The sequence below is a fragment of the Pelophylax lessonae genome (genome assembly GCF_965119305.1).
Source record: "Pelophylax lessonae genome assembly, chromosome: 3".
In the NCBI taxonomy this organism is placed as follows: domain Eukaryota; kingdom Metazoa; phylum Chordata; class Amphibia; order Anura; family Ranidae; genus Pelophylax; species Pelophylax lessonae.
This window is the reverse complement of record NC_138770.1, coordinates 425,736,792-425,749,552: the sequence shown is the minus strand read 5'-3', so window position 1 is coordinate 425,749,552 and position 12,761 is coordinate 425,736,792. Positions and strand designations below refer to the sequence as shown.

General features: G+C 42.9%; 1 protein-coding gene across 4 annotated transcripts in view; it reads right to left on the bottom strand.

Moving 5' to 3' along the window:
* Positions 1-12,761, bottom strand: part of LAMA2 (laminin subunit alpha 2) — a 1,405,743-nt gene that overhangs the window by 989,796 nt on the left and 403,186 nt on the right. The window lies entirely within an intron of this gene.

Below are 12,761 nucleotides of genomic sequence, written 5' to 3'. Positions count from 1 at the left end.
GATCATTTACTTCAGAAGGATGCTAAATTTAAGAAGATACACACAGGGTTTTTTTTCTGACAACTTTCCCTTTACTGCAGTAAACAATTGAAATATAGTTCTTTCTTAAAGGAGGCAATTGGGGTTCTGCAGGGCTAACTTTTATGATTGCTTAAACACCATCTATTGTTTTTTCATGAGGGCAGAGGAAGGCACATGCCCCCCACCCCAGCCTGCTGCTCTAGGTGTTCTAATTTCTTGATGTTTTCAGCCCCCTTTACAGGAACACAACTAAGGGGGCTACGTTGCTTAGACCACTTCACAGTCATCTCAAATGTTTCTATTTTCCATATTTCTTCTGGAATTGACTAAGGATAACCTTCAGCTTGTATTTTCTTCAATATATTAATCACAAGAAACGTAGCACAGAATCACTGGGCAGACTATGCTCTTTACAAATGTGTATGGGGGTATTGGTGATTAGGCTCCAGAGTGTACCACATCCCTAAATACAAATATAGACATTGAGGTTCCCCAGTTGGGACTTTATAGGCACTACAAACACATAAAAGATAAATTGATAAAAACAGATATTTATTATGAACCATCAGTAAAAGATAATAAATAATATTCATTATATGGACAACTGAAAATACACCAACTAAAACGATGATGATACAATCTGGTATCCTCCCCCCTGAAGAGTTTCAGAGACTATGTGGCTCCTTCATCACAGGTATAAGAGGTAACCTTGTAGTCATTCATTGGTGTATCAAAGAACGTTCTTTGTTTGATTTAAAAACAGAGTCTAAAAACTTTCTGCCTTTCCGCCCAACCTTAGAGGTAACGTACAGTATGTTGTACTGGAAAAAAAAGAGCCATTCATAAAGAGGAGCATCCAAAAGGTGCTTCACTCAACCTGGAAACACCAGGGAGCACTGAGGCCTGGCAAACAGGGTCCTACATCTATGGACCCATTATGGAATGGCAGACCTCACATTGAGTAGTAATATGAGTATGGGCCGGCTTTAGACAGCACAGCTAAAATGATGTGTCCTCCATAAAGATGTGTAGCGGTTTGGGTGCCATTAAAAGTAACGGGGATTGCAAGGGCATCCCGCAATTTGCGGCATTGTAGAATCACAGGCAGAATCACGGCGATTCCACCCACAAAACAGAGCGCCATGGTGTGAATGGAGCCTTATGGGTAGATAACAGATATGTGTGATAAAGGATTGCGATCTAAAAAAAAAAAAAAAAGATTTGAATGAGGATGTGTTCAAATTGAAAGTGGGCCTGAACTCAAGAAGTGAAAGTTAGGTTTGTAATAAGTAACATTTGGAAATGGTAATTTCAACTAAGTAGTATGGCAATACTCTTCTTGGTATGTGATTGCCTAGGTACTCCTGCACAGCGATTTAGGACACTGCTTAGCTTAAGAAGATTTGGAGTAAGATTTGGTGATGTCACTACTGTGCAGCTCACTGTTCTCCTTGCTGGAACCTCTAACATGGGGAAGCAAAACTCTGCCTCAATCTAGATGCCCACCTCCACAAAGAAAAAAAATGCAGAACAAGTCATAGTAGGTCAGTAAAGGAGAAAAGATCAGCTGCAGGGAAACCACAGCAAAACTTTGACTATAACAATGACTAATCCTTTGCCCTCTTCCTGCCATTTTTGGCCACAGGTTCCATTGTTCAGTACCCTTTTAAAGGGAAACTGTACTCTTCTTGTACATTTTTTGAATTTTTTTATAAATTAATAAATTGATCTTACTGTGTAGTTTATCACTTAAAAAAAAAAAAAAAAAAAAGTTTAATATTTGTTTTCTCCAAACAAAGTTTATTGGGAATATGTTCAGTATACACTGCAACAGAAGGACATTTTGAGATACAGAAAGGGTTCCAAGAACCAGATAAAGGTAGAAACAAAACCGAGAAATCAAAGCTTGGGTTCTAGGTTAGTTACAGCTTACAAAACATGACAGTATGTGACTTGAGGACAGGCAACTAATTAACCAAACAACATTAATTGTACAGTGTAAACATCGGAGTATTAGTATCTTAGGGAAGGAGACATGTCTTTCATAGAGTATCGCATAAAACCCAGAGCATAACAAGAGGGTTCATGTGGAGGAAGTAAGTAAGCTAGAATTAAGGAAAAGGCTAGTGGTATTTTGCTCCCAGAAGGGGAAGGGCATATTGCCTCCAGTGGTGGAGGGCCCAATTTTAAATAGTGTCAGGGTGTAAATCATGTACTATAGCCAATAGGACCCTCCTAGCTTTAATCTTTTCTGGGAGGTGGGCTGTTGGGTGTAGAAGGGAAAGGGAAAGGGAAAGGGGGGAAAATAAATAGAGAGACAGAAGAAAGAAAGAAAAAAAAAGGGGGGGCAGAGGAGGGGGAATGAGCATTTCCATTGGGAAAGAGGGGGAAGGGGGGAGAGGACAAAAAGGTGAGGGTGGGGTAAGGGGGGATGGAGCCAAGAGGGTCCTCCAGTGAGATTTTCCTCCAGCCCTGACCATCCTATACCGTATTTAGGGTATATGATACCAAGGTGATGGAAACCTAGTCTACAATAATGAGGGGATCGTTCAAGTATCAGTCGTGTTTGCCATTGCTTGTGATGAAGGGGAAAAGTTCGTAAGCCGATGATATTCAACGGTCTCTGGAAAATTGGGCCAACAGGCCCATGTTGCTGTAAATTTGGAAGGGGAGCCTTTCGCTAGGTAGATCAGCTACTCCATCCTTGCATTTTTGCTTAGGCGAGTAAACCACATCAAGATGGAGGGCACATGGGAGTGTGGTGAAGTTAGTATTGCGCTGGGGAGTAGTCTCAAGTGTAAGACAATACTTGAGAAATCACTGCGTGTACCTCAGACCAAAGGGGTTGAAGCAAGGGACAGTCCCACCAAATGTGTAGAAGTGTTATGTTTAATGTTTATTTCAATGGCAATGTTTAGTGCCAAACAAGGTAAATACATTCTGTGTGGTTCATCTTAGGATCAGTCCCAATTGGGCATTACTCCCTGTTCTAACTGAAAGTGAAATAACTAATAGGGATACAGGCAGCCATAAAACCTGTCAGAGACTCTTGCCCTTCCCCATGCTATACAAAATGTTTTGGCTGCAGCTAGGCTTTATTCAACACTAGGTAGGCCAAGTATAGATAAACTGCCTTTCCATACAAAAACAGTTGTGTTTTTTTTTTTCCTCTCGGAAATGTAGTATAGTATAAATTGTATATGCCTATACAACATCTATGAAAGTCAGAGAGGCCACAAGAGCTTTCCAAACTACACAAAGAAATTATTTTTCCAGTGCTTTTTTTTAAATGTCAATAAATCAAAATATGCTGATGGTGTTAGATTCAGGTTGTAAGGCCTCCTTTCATCTGCCATTGGAAAGCCACTACTGATATTTACATATGCCTGTAGAAAGGGAACTTAAGTGTAAAGGAAGATGCTCACCAAAATCCTGCAAGTGGTTAAAAATAAATCCTTGCACAGAAAAAATTACAAATTCTGTGTGCAAAATACCTTTCAGCTCTGACCCACAATGGTCTGGAGCCCAGTGCCGGGACAAGGTCATCCAGTGCCCAAGGAAAATATGGGAAACTGCGCCCCCTGACTATCACCCCCAACAACCCCCACCCCCTGTTGGATGAAGAAGGGGATGGTGCCAATATATCGGTGTGAACTAAACTGTTGTAATGTGACATGTAACTAAATATTACCAATATTTGTGGTAAACTACAGCAAACAGGTTTAAAATGCATGCACAATTATGGGGCTAATGATGATACATTTTCTGCAGGTTGGTGGGTTAAAAAAATCTCTTTGCATTAGCGTTGTCACTAAAATGAAAAAAAAAATCCCTGAGTCAGTGGTGCCACTGGGAGGAAAATGTCCCTAAGTTAATGGCGGATTAAACACCACAACTAAGCTCCACCTTCCCATCCCCCAGTATGGGGCTGTTCCTTGGATCCCTCAAACTCCCCCCACTACAAAGCTCCTCTCCCATCCCCACCAATACAGAGCTCTCTCCCCCAAACTTCCTTACTACCAAGCTTCCTCTAGTACGGAGCACTCCACCCACACCACCCCTAGCTACTTACCCAGTAATCGGTGAAGGAGGCACATTGTCACTTGTACACAAAAAAGCCGGCACAGAAAGTTGGCGTCTGTTTTTAGAACAAGTGACAGCAGTGACCACAATGCTAGTGCTGAAGGTGGAAGTACCAATTCCAAAAAAAAAAGCCCTGCTGATAGGAGTGTCACTGCAGTCATTTTAAAAAATATACACAAAGATTCAGTATATAGATCACCTTGCTAATATAAACTAGTTGTGAGATATCAGTGTGGAAAATGTTCCATTAGAAACAGAAACATATTCCTGAATCCTGAGTAAATCAATAGACCTTTTTATCTGTACTAAGATAAGCTCTTGAATAAAGGCTAGAACACACTATAAGAAAATTGGGCGAACATTTTGGTCCAAAGAATTTTCGTACAATTTTGGTATAGTGTGTACACAACTTTCTACAACCGGCTCTGAATTTTCATACAAAAATTCTCGTACGGGAAAAAAACGAACGATTTTTATTTAATGTGTACTGTTTTTGCACAATTTTTTGTACAAGAAAAATCTGAAAAGAAAGACGGAGGAAAAAGGAGGTTAAAGCAGATTTAAACCCAAAAATAAACAACAAAAAAAAAAGCTTTGGTCGGACGACAATTTTCGTACAAATTTTCGTTCAAATTGAAACAACATTAACCATAAATAGAAAGTATATAATTAACAAATATATATATATATATATATATATATATATATATATATATATATATATATATATATATATATATATATATAAAATAAGATGAAGTTTTCAATAATTAGAGATGAAACTATTTAAATCTTTATCAATGTTCATACCCATAGGGTGCATAGTATTTATGTTATAAATTCATTCAGTTCCATTCTTTGAAATCTTCAAAGGTTGAGTAGTGTTATTTAGTGTTAGGTTCTGCAAGAAACGCAGGATGCCTTGTTGTTGGCCTTGCAGCTTCCGCATGCATTTGCAAATGTGTGTTAACTAAACTCCTGTTTTTAACTTATATTGTTAGACAGGTTTATTTTGGTTTGTTAGCAGACTGGTGGGTAAGTATTTGAAACTAGGGACCAGCTGTTTTTCACACACCTTCATTTATCCCCTCTTGCTTTTCAATTGACTATTCACAGGGATGGAGACACTGAGTAGTGCTCGCCAGTTCTCACATTAAGTCCCAAATTGCCCATTTCTTGTATCTTACTAGGGATGGAGACGCTTGCTTTACAGGCGGGTGTCTCACTCAAAGTCTCCTTTTGCCTATAACATCTTTACTAAAGGGATGGGGGTGTGTGTTTCCCAGCTGATCACATTTAGTTTGCACCCCATGGTTTTTTATACAGCCATGCATTTTTCATTGCCAGTCATGGATTGGAGCAGGTGGGGGAGGATTGGGCGGTCTCCAATCCTATCTGTTTCCCATCCATCTATTAGCAAGCATGTACTTCCTTTTGTGAAGACACTTGGACACTCAGGTTGAGTAGTGTTATTTAGTGTTAGGTTCTGCAAGAAACGCAGGATGCCTTGTTGTTGGCCTTGCAGCTTCCGCATGCATTTGCAAATGTGTGTTAACTAAACTCCTGTTTTTAACTTATATTGTTAGACAGGTTTATTTTGGTTTGTTAGCAGACTGGTGGGTAAGTATTTCAAACTAGGGACCGGCTGTTTTTCACACACCTTCATTTATCCCCTCTTGCTTTTCAATTGACTATTCACAGGGATGGAGACACTGAGCAGTGCTCGCCAGTTCTCACATAAAGTCCCAAATTGCCCATTTCTTGTATCTCACAGCACTAATAAAAAATTGTATCAGCTGAAGACTGTTGGATGTAGACACTGTCTCTTTGAACTGATTAGCGCTGCACTTATTCCTACTTTTTTTGATCGATCTTTTGCAATGTTCAAGATTTGGTGTTGGCTGCTTTTCATGTTTACTAATTTTTATAACTATCCATCTATGCCAGGCACAGCATATTACTACCTATACTATTTATACAGATTTAAATTGTTTCATCTCTAATTATTGAAAACTGCATCTTATTTTATATATATATATTTTTTACATATATATATACACTCTATTTATGAATAATTTTATTTAAATTTCTATTTATTTTATCCATCTATGTAGATTGTTTACTGTCATTTGATCCAATTCACTTCACCTATGTGGTTATTTTACCATTTTACCACTAGATGGCAATATTGCTTGGAATAGGTTGGGTATTTATTTGTTCTATCATTAGAGGCACTATCAGTTGTTTTTTCTTTTATCTATATATTTATCCACTATTTACATCCAATATATTGGCCATTTGTTAGTTAAACACCTCCTTTGTTAAATGGAGGGCCGGCCTGGTAATTATGTTTGCCCTGGTAGGAGGATGGAACTGGATTGGCTCTTCCATTAAGACTGTGTGTATGTAATAAGAGGAGTAATGTGCGGTCACATGACCCCTGATGGCATCAGACGGTTGCTGACAAAACGCGTCAGAATTGGGACATGCATACTTGTCAATTCCGTTGTGTTGAGCGCAGGTGGAAAGCGTAAATGCGTCCCCTGTCCGGAACAAGCTCCAATCAAGTTGTACTTCAAAGTTTTATAATGTAAGTGATTCTTAATTTGTAATAAACCATTTTATTAGTACTACATCATAAGAGGTTATTATATCTTTTACATACATCCTCATCCGGATTTCTACATTATATAATCAATGGCTCCGATACATGGTATCTAAAGTGGGGGTTCTATCTACAAGAACAGCACATCCATTGTTGGCTCCGATTGTTGCCCAAAAGCTGTTTTTGACTACCTGAAATGGGGGTCAATTTCATCTGGTGAGTGGTTAGTGCATGCGGATGTTGGTGGAGGAGTGGATTGTCTCACGAGCATGGGTGATTTTTGTTTTTTCAAGCCCTTTACAGAAGATATTTATTCAATTCATTTATGGGACCTTTTCTGAGCACTTATCTCACATTGCATATGTTTAATGTATTTTTGTAATTAATTATTATTATTTTTTTTTATTATTTATGAGAGCGCGGTCTACCTCTTATTTACTCATCTATAGGCTACTTATTTGTTCTTTAGATGGGCTAGCTCATTCCAATCACTATGATATTACATTATTTTGTTGATTTTTTTTTTTTTTTGATTCACTAATCCTGTGCGCAAGTGCAAAGGTGCATCTGCACTATTTCTTATATATGTTTTAATAAATTCTACACTTAGGTAGTGGTGCTTTTTTCTTTTTATACATGTAGAGAGGGGACAAAATGTGGCCTGGTCATCTTGTGCCCAATGAGGAAGGCATCAAGAGAGTTGCTACCCTACACTTTCCCTCCATGTCAGCAACCTTTCCCTATTACTAGTACTGTCCCTAACCAATTGGCTACCTTTGATTTGAGCCTACACAAATCCTGCTCAAAACAGAGACGGCTAACACTGCCATAACGTGAACTTCATGCCACAATGGCTTTTATGGACTTTTTTTTTAAGGACCAAAAAGACTCTCTTCATTTGTTTATCATTCCTTACCCATTTTTATTTCAGTTGCACCAGTGCCTGTAATGTTCCGGTACCTTTGGTACCCTAAATTACACTTTCCACAAGTGTATGCGCCCTACCATTTACTTTTGGAAAGGTGCGCATACACCTTTAAGACTGGAGCTGTCATCACTCAGCGCCGGACTAGATGGCTATTTAAGGCGTCGGTTCTCACTCACATGTGTTCGTTCAAACACCCTTATCTGGATGCTAACCTTGCTTGAAGCTTCCATGCTTGCAAGCTTACTTCGCTGACGGAACCTCGCTGCGCTGATCCCTGTATCCCGCTACTGGATCATCCGCCTCTCCTGAACCACCCTTCGGCTGTATCGCTAATAGTGCTAAGTACCCCGCAGGGGAATTCTCTATAAACTTATACTAAGCTTACACTATCTAGCTCTGCATAGTAAAGACTGTTTATTACATCTGCATAAACTAGATTGCTAGCTCTTGAGACTACTGCTACTTTTCTGCACTGGTTTGATCTCTTTTGTATGTCCACCTGCTATTCTATCATCTGCTATCATACAACATTGCTAAACCTTCCTGCATCCATCTGCTACTGTCTCACCTTCAAGTGTCTATCACCTATCACCTCCATTCAACCTATCCCTCAACCTTCATCATTGTGTTACCACATACATAAAGTCACTCTAGGAACCAGCTTGCTAATTGTGTGTATTTACTGGCTGAAATAAGACCTTCCACACATGATGAGTCATTGAGGTTGGGAATGGTATCTCAGCATATCTCTTACATGACTGCTGACGTGGAACTATTTCTGCAGCTGAAAATCCACACCATATAAGAAACGCAGGTTTCTGGCCGTTGACCCCGCTCCTATGGAGATAGGAACAATACGCCCACCGCTATCAACTATGGAAAAAACCAAAAGACGAAATGAAAATCTCTGCTTGTACTGTGCATCCCCGGATCACAAGATAAACGTCTGTCCCCTAGTCAACAAAAAGAAGGGTGAGTGTTCACATGTCTCCCTAGGAGGATTGACAACTTCATTCACTAACCCTTACATTTCTGTTTTTTTGACATTACAGTGGGACCAGAACAGGATTACTACTAAGGCCATGATTGACACAGGATCTTGTGGAAATTATATGGATATATGTTTTGCTGCTTTAAATAAAATTCCTATTATTTCTAAACTCAAACCTGTCTCAGTAAGTCTTATTACCGGTGTTCCGTTATCCTCTGGTCCGATCACCGATCAGACACAAGCACTTCTAGTCACTATTAACGAGTCTCATAGGGAGACTTCTACCTTCGATTTAATACCATCACCCCACTTTCCCATTGTGTTGGGACTTCCCTGGTTGCACACACACCAACCAACCTTAGATTGGAAGAAACGGTCCTTGACCTTCCTTTCTTGTTATTGCGAGGAAACGTGTAACCTCCCGTTTTCCGGGAAGATTCTGTCTATGGTGACAGATGAGATTGCACCACTATGTTATCAGGATCTTTCTGAGGTTTTTCTTGAGAAAAATGCTCAAGCATTACCTCCTCATCGAGACTATGATTGTAGCATTGATCTACTCCCAAATAGCAAATTGCCGTTCGGTCATGTTTATCCTCTTTCACAGGATGAACTTGCCCATCTCAAAACCTATTTGGATGAGAACTTGGAAAAAGGTTTTATTAGACCTTCCACTTCTTCCACAGCAGCAGGACTCTTTTTCGTTCGCAATAAAGATTCAAGTCTCAGACCTATCATCGACTACAGGAAATTGAATGCTATCACAATAAAAGATCGCTATCCTCTACCGCTTATCCCTGAGCTCATTGAGCAGGTGCGTGGAGCTACCTATTTTTCAAAATTAGACCTGAAAGGAGCATACAATCTCATTCGAATCCGTGATGGACACGAGTGGAAGACTGCATTCAGAACTAGATACGGATTGTTCGAATATCTTGTGATGCCATTCGGCCTATGCAATGCCCCTGCAGTTTTCCAACGATTTATAAACGATATTTTTAAAGACTTACTAGATGTCTGTGTTGTGGTATATCTGGACGATATACTTATATATTCACGGACCCTGTCTGAACACATAAGACATGTAAGACTTGTATTATCGAGATTGCTTGCACATAATCTTTATGTGAAGCTGAAGAAATGCTTGTTCCATAAAGATGAGGTACTCTTTCTAGGCTACATCATATCCAAAACAGGAATCGAGATGGACATGAGTAGGGTTGAGCGAACACCTAGATGTCCGTGTTCGACGGGTTCGGCCGAACTTTAAAAAAAAGTCCGGGTCCGTGTCCCGGACTTTTACCGAACTTTTCCCGGACACCGAACCCCATTGAAGTCAATGGGGACCCGAACTTTAAGGCACTAAAATGGCTCTAAAACACCAAAGGAAAGGGCTAGAGTGCTGCAAATGGCAGCAAAACGTAATTAAGAGCATGGCAAGTGCTCTGCAAACAAATGTGGATAGGGAAATAACTTAAAACAACAAAAAAAACAGAAAAATAAAACAATGTTCTTCTTCATCTCTGAAGGACGAGGCCCATATGGAGTAGGAGGGAGGTTGAGGTGGTGGTGGATGTGGCGGTGACATAGGCGTGCGCACAGGGTGTGCTGGGTGTGCCTGGGCACACCCTAATCACCTAGGGCACATAGCATTGCCAGTGAGGAGATGGGAAAGATCTCCCTGGGACCTGCTCTGCTCTATTTCTCCTTGCCTACAGGTACATGGCCCCGATACATTACTCTCCCTGCTGGCAAACACATGCATGTGTATTTCAACTTTGGGGTGCACACCTTAATGCAATAGGCTGCGCACACCTATGGGCGGTGTAGGTGGAAGCGGCGGTGGAGGAGGACCAGGGCCGGATTAACAGCATCATGGGCTTGGTGCTGAGGATTTTGAAGGGCCTTAAGGGCCGTGCCTTGCCATGCACCCAGAGGAGGAAGGGTGCAGCCATGCATGCCTAATTCAACATGGGATGCTGTCTCTGAAGCCCATAAACACATCCATGCATCGCCAACTGTCCCTCCTTGTCCGGCCTTCACGCTGTGTGGGGAGGTTCTGAGGGTGCTGCCTGGGGAAGCGAGCATAGAAGCCAGACTTCTGTGTTTACAAGTGACAGAAGAGCGGTAACAGTGAATATGGCCAACCCGGGGCCTATATAAAAGGTAGGGGCCTGGAGCTGCAGCTCCAATAGCCCCTACATTAATCTGGCCCTGAGGAGGAGGACGAGGTAGCCAACACTGCTTCTTTTCAAAAATTTTAAATGAGGGTACACCCCAAAAGAGTGAGAAAGAGCAAAAATGGAACAATGGGTGGGTAAGGTCGGTATCCATTGCTATTCTGCATAAGGTACGGAAAAGTCCCGTGGGATCCATGCCTGGTTCATTTTAATGAACGTGAGCTTGTCCACATTGTCTCTGGACAGGCGGCTGCGCTTGTCTGTTATAACGCCCCCAGCCGTGCTAAATACCCGTTCAGATAATACACTGGCTGCAGGGCACGCCAGCACCTCCAAGGCGTAAAGGGCAAGCTCAGGCCATGTGCCCAATTTGGAGACCCAGAAGTTGAAGGGGGCAGACCCGTCATTCACTACATGTAGGCGTGTGCACACATACTGCTCCACCATGTTGGTAAAATGCTGCCTCCTGCTAAGACGTTCCATCTGAGCTGCTGGTGCTGCTGTTTGTTGTGGCGTGCTGACAAAGCTTTTCCACATTTCGGCCATGCTAACCCTGCCTTCTGAGGTGCTGGTGGTGCCCTGGTTGCGTTGGCGACCTCCTCCTCCTCCTCCTCTGCCTTGTGCTTCCACTGTGGCCCCGCTGTCAGATGGGAATGCCAGCAGCATGGCGTCTACCAGCGTGCGCTTGTACTCGCGCATCTTGCGATCGCGCTCCAGTGAGTGAATTAAGGACGGTACGTTGTCCTTGTAACGGGGATCCAGCAGCGTGGCCACCCAGTAATCAGCACAAGTTAGAATGTGGGCAACTCGGCGGTCGTTGTGGAGACACTGCAGCATGTAATCGCTCATGTGTGCCAGGCTGCCCAGAGGCGACGAAAGGCTGTCCTCTGTGGGAGGTGTATCGTCCGTGTCCTCTGTATCCCCCCAGCCACGCACCAGTGATGGCCATGAGCTGGCCTGGGTGCCACCCTGCTGTGAACATGGTTCCATCTCCTCCTCCAGCTCCTCCTCCTCCTCATCCTCCTCATCCTCCAGAACTGTGCCCCTGCTGGACAATTGCGTCCCTGGCGTTTGCGTGTGCAGGAACCCACCCTCGGAGCCCCTTGCGAATGACTGCCCTGAAAGCCTTGGAAATGTTACCTCTTCATCCTCCTCCTCCTCCTCATCCTGTGCCACATCCTCTTCCATCATCGCCCGAATTGTTTTTTCAAGGAGGCATAGAAGTGGGATAGTTAAGCTGAGAACGGCGTCATTGCCACTGGCCATGTTGGTGGAGTACTCAAAACAGCGCAACAAGGCACACAGGTCTCGCATGGAGGCCCAGTTATTGGTGGTGAAGTGGTGCTGTTCCGCAGAGCGACTCACGCGTGCGTGCTGCAGCTGAAACTCCACTATGGCCTGCTGCTGCTCGCACAGTCTTTCCAGCATGTGCAAGGTGGAGTTCCACCTTGTGGGCACGTCACATATGAGGCGGTGAGCGGGAAGGCCGAAGTTACGCTGCAGCGCTGCCAGGCGAGCAGCAGCAGGGTGAGAACGCCGAAAGTGCGCACAAACGGCCCGCACTTTCTGCAGCAGCTCTGACATATCGGGGTAGTTTTTAAGGAACCTCTGCACCACCAAATTCAGCACATGCGCCAGGCAAGGGATGTGCGTCAAACCGGCTAGGCCCAGAGCTGCTATGAGATTTCGCCCGTTATCACACACCACCAGGCCGGGCTTGAGGCTCGCTGGCAGCAACCACTCATTTGTCTGCTGTTCCATGCTCCTCCACAACTCCTGCGCGGTGTGTGGTTTGTCCCCCAAACAGGCAAGTTGTAAAACTGCCTGCTGTCGTTTACCCCTGGCCGTGCTGAAGTTGGTGGTGAAGGTGTTACGCTGTCCGGATGAGGAGGCGGTAGAGGATGAGGAAGCGGAGTAGGAGGAGTTACGAACAGGAGGCAAACTGAAGCGCCC